The sequence below is a fragment of the Bison bison genome, unplaced genomic scaffold, assembly GCF_000754665.1.
Source record: "Bison bison bison isolate TAMUID 2011002044 unplaced genomic scaffold, Bison_UMD1.0 scf7180017864461, whole genome shotgun sequence".
In the NCBI taxonomy this organism is placed as follows: Eukaryota; Metazoa; Chordata; class Mammalia; order Artiodactyla; family Bovidae; genus Bison; species Bison bison.
In genome coordinates this window covers 5,133,858-5,138,474 of record NW_011495023.1, presented here as the reverse complement: position 1 = coordinate 5,138,474, position 4,617 = coordinate 5,133,858, and positions in this window count along the sequence as shown.

Sequence of the window (4,617 nt, the reverse complement as noted above, 5' to 3'; positions counted from 1 at the left end):
TCCCCACCCCCCCGGGCCCCGCCCCAGCGAAGCCGAGGCCGCGTCTGGCCCCGGCGGGAGGAGCTCGCTCCGGCAGGTGCCGCAGGGTCACGCCTGCCCCGGGGGTTGCAAACCGCAAGCGAAAGTCGAGAAGGGTTGGAGCTTTGCCTCTAAACCGTTTTACACTGTGAAAACCGCAAAGCTGTTGCCTAGCCGGCCACTTTTTAATTGGGAGGCAAACAGACGAAAAACCAAAACAAACGCGCGAGCTGACTTTCCTTGTGTTTTTCCTTCTCAATGAAGAGCCCGTTCTCTGGTGAAGAGGGAAACGGATCCGCGCCCACGTTTGCTCCCTTTGGGTCCTGGACTGGCGGCGCTCCCAGCGCGAGGGGCGGCCGGGACTGGTGCCTCTCCCCACCCTTTTCCCCCACCTCGTGGTTCTCCACGCGAATCCAGTCTCTCCACGAGTCACCCTGGGGCCAAACGCGCCGGGCAAGTTCCATCCGGCGCTTTCTCACTGGGGCCGAAGGGCAGATAGATGGGGGCGCTTGGGCAATGAATTATCCCCGGACCCAGGTTCCCCGGTCGCCAGGCGCGGGAGGAGGAGGGGTTTGGGCCTCCAGTCCGCGGTCTCGAAGATCCCAAGCTGACTACAAGAAGCACTTGTAGTCTCGTAGCTTTCCCTGGGGGAAAGCAGACTAGTAGACACACCGCGCCGCGCCTGAGCAAGTTCTCAACTTGCCGAGAGCCCTGCTGGGGTTGCTCCGCCCTGGCGGGAGGCCCAGAGAAGGAGTAGGGGTGCAGGAGACCTCCCGGGTCAAGTGGGCCGAGTTTCGGAATAGCCAGTGTCGCCTTATCTCTTTGATATGTTAAGAAGGGTCCTTCGTGGAAAATCACTTTTAGTCAACTTTGTTGTCGTGGAGTTATAAGGAGGGAAGGAAAGCAAAAGAAAGGAGACAGACCTTATAAAAAAAAAACTTGGGGAAATGGAGTGGTCAGATGGTGGAGAGGGAGGAAGGCAAGGAAGGGTAGCGAAGGCTTTCCTTCTTCGTTCTTTAAAAGTCCAGCACTTTTTTTTTCTAAATCAAAATAGAGAGCCAATCTTGCTTGGAGCATGGTTAGGTAACTGAGAGATACTGTTCATTAGTTCACTTTTAAAAAATTTGCTGGGTTGAACAAAATTTTTAGAAGGATTTTTCTCACCCACCCCCTGCTTGAGCTCAACTCATTTTGATTTCAAGCAGATTTGAGATAAACATTTCAGAAGGGAAAATGTGTGCATGTATCTGTACATATATACACATGCAACGGAGTTTACATTCCCTCTAGTCTATTTCTAAGACCAGCAGTTCTATAGGAAATTACATATGAGGGCTGATTTTTTCCTAGTATTGATTGTATTGTCACCAGAGAGGAGTCTTGGATTATCTTTCTCTTCATTACCCATTAATAAATCTAAAAGAGAATTCATTGCACAATTGTGGCTCTTTTCCCTCTCTCTTTCTTTCTTCAACCCCCCCCCCACACACAGAATATACACTTTGTGCAGATTTATGTTAATCAACCTGTAATATATCATGTATAAATCCATGTCCATGTTTCCATTGAAATCTGGAACACGTTGAGGACCTAACTTCTGTTCTTTGTGGTGTGTGCATTTCATCAGGGATCTTTAGTAAACCAATAAAATGACTATCTTTGCTTTGAATTTATTTCTTTGTGATTAATGGAAAGTAACATTAATGAATGATTTAAACCATATTTTTATATCAAATATCAACAAATAATAATAAAAACTATAGTTTCCAAATGTTTAGAATGATGGCTTCCTATTTACAGTCATATTTTGGCAAAACTACTTCATATTAATTGAAAATGACTAAAATATGCATTCTGTTTAGAGAAGTTTATTCACTGAGATTCAGTTCTAACAACTTTAACTATCTGGATCAAATTACTTAAGTCATTCCTTAAGTCATTTGAAGGAGGGGTTGGAAAATGAGAAACTGTGGAATAATTTTTGGCCTTTTCATAAATCTAATTAAATCTGATTTTTGTGAAAAATAAAACTAAAATACAATTATCTGTTAAGGGGACTTATACAATAATATGTGGTTATTGTAAAAAAAAGAGTGCCCAGTGTATATTTTAATGAAACCAGATGAATACAAATATAACTATTGTTGTTTTCCCAGTGATTTTTCTCTCTCAAATGTAAGACATACAGGACTCCAAAACATGCTCTTTAATGTGCTCCAATAACAAGAAAACCCTGCTGCTTTTCTCAGAGGAGCACAGTTATCTAGGGACAATGCCAAAATCATTACATAAGCCTTATCTTTCCTATCACATTATTGTCTGTATGAAATTCCGTCTTAGGAAATATATAGGAATATTATATTTATTTCCAAAGCTTGAAAATATAATACAATTTGAAGTGTTGTAAATATGATTCTTAGTTGACAGTATCTTAGAAGTTGTAAAAGTGTCCATCTTTTTTTTTTGAAATGACTTTAATAATGTTGGAAAGTAAGGAAACGTTTCAATAGCAGGCAAGATTGATGAATGGACACAAGGAACAATGATGCTATTGACAAAACATACTAAGTTTTTAGAATTCTATCTAAATTATTATTTTTTCCTTCTAGTGCAGAGGAAGAAACCTAAATGCATCAATGTTCATCAGATGTAGGGTAATAAAAACGTGGGCAGGTGGCAGTCAATGGACTGTGAGCAATATGGTTGTTAGTGTAGGTGAGTGAGTGCACTGAAACATTTTTTCCTATTTTAAAAAGGTCTGTGGTCCTCAGTGGAAATAAGGGAATTTTGTAGAAAATTGCAGCCAAGAGGGAAAGAAGACGAAAAAAATAAATAAATAAAAATGTAATAAAAGCAAATTTTAGTAATTAAAAAGCTATTTGTTTACTGTTTTAGATTTGATTTTAGTCAATTGTTGTTGTAAGCTATTTAGATGAAATAAATGGAATGTTGTTTAATAAGCAGTTGCTCTGATACATTTTCTTCTTAAAGGATCTGGTTCCTGGCATTCAAAGGAAACTAGGATTCAAGTTAGTATTAGAACTTGAATTTGTTCTGCCAGAGTGAAAATTGGTTCCATTAGGCGTCAGTCACAGCACTCTTATAGACCTGGCTAGAGCTGTGGATATGATCTATCCAACTAGCTGAAATAATAAAGTCTTAAGTAATGCTGGATGTGCTTTGGGGAGCCATCCGGGGGGTTTAATTTTTTTTAATGAAAGTTTCCTAATTTTACAGTTCTCATAAATCTGGAACAAATCTGATTAAGGTCATCAGGGCAAATGAAAACTTAATGCCTGACCCTTTGGAGATAACATAATAAGAATAACTTAAAATGCAAAATATTCAGTTGTGTGCAATCTTTAGCATGGAGTCATCCCTGGACATTTTTCTTATTCACTTACCGATATTTCCTTCTCATTGTAGATTTATAGTGCTCTGGGGGAAACCTTTGTAAGAAGTGATATATTAGATCTATCCAAAGCTTTAAAGTTAGTGTCTGACTATATAAATAAAAATCTAAACATCATCCACTAAAAGGAAAACTAACTGTACCTTATGTGAACAATTATGCCTTATATGATAAGAGGGATGGGACAAATATGCATGTTATACAAATTCATTAAATATAGGAGAATTTCAACTAAATTCATAATACACATGTGGATTTATGTATATATATATAATGATCATTCCTAAATTAAATAAAATTGATTGGAACCCTGGTGTGTTCCTTATATGAAAATCTTTGATAGCTTTCATTAAATAATGAATTGTACATTATAAAAATTTTAAAAATACTATAAGAAATAGAATACTAATAAGAAAAAAAATAAGAAAAATATACTAATAAAATACTAAAAATAAGAAAAAATACTTAATACTAGTAAGAAATAGAATATTAGACTCAATATAAAAATTAAAATGAATTTAAATTGTCCTAATTTATTATAGAAATCTGTTTTCTGTTATTTTTCCTTTTGAGCAGAAAATTTACCAACTTATTATTTTGGCTTCAATTTTTCCTGCTATGTATTTTGTTTTATTTACTTGTGAACCAATGTTATTAGCTAAATTTTAGTGCCAAATACCATAATCATAAAATTTCAGAGGCCATGTTTTGATGTGAATATTAATTCAAATTTAGAACTATTTATGGATAACTTAGAAAACTTACTTACTTTAATTATTTTACTATTCTAGACTCATTTGAACTTCTTTTGTGTATAATGGCCAATTTTCAAGACACGCTAAAAACAGATGCTATCTTCAACAATTTTTGTAATCTGGAACTTGAACTGAACCTGCATAGGTGTTTAAACAAATGGTTCAAAGTAGAAAAAGGGAGTAGTTTGCATTTCTTTTGCCAATTAAAGGAAAGAAATGAGGAATATTCCTTGGAGTAAATTTAGATTATTTTTAGTTCTCACAAAATATCTTCTGGCTCCAAAAATCATTGAGCAACTTAAAAGACCCCATTGACAGTTAACAGTCATCCAACTTTTAACAAGTAGCTCTGTAGAGCTAACCAGAAGCTGAATGTCAGAGTTCACTATTTCTGTTTTTTTTTTTCTCCCCTTCTAGATTCATAGGAGATTG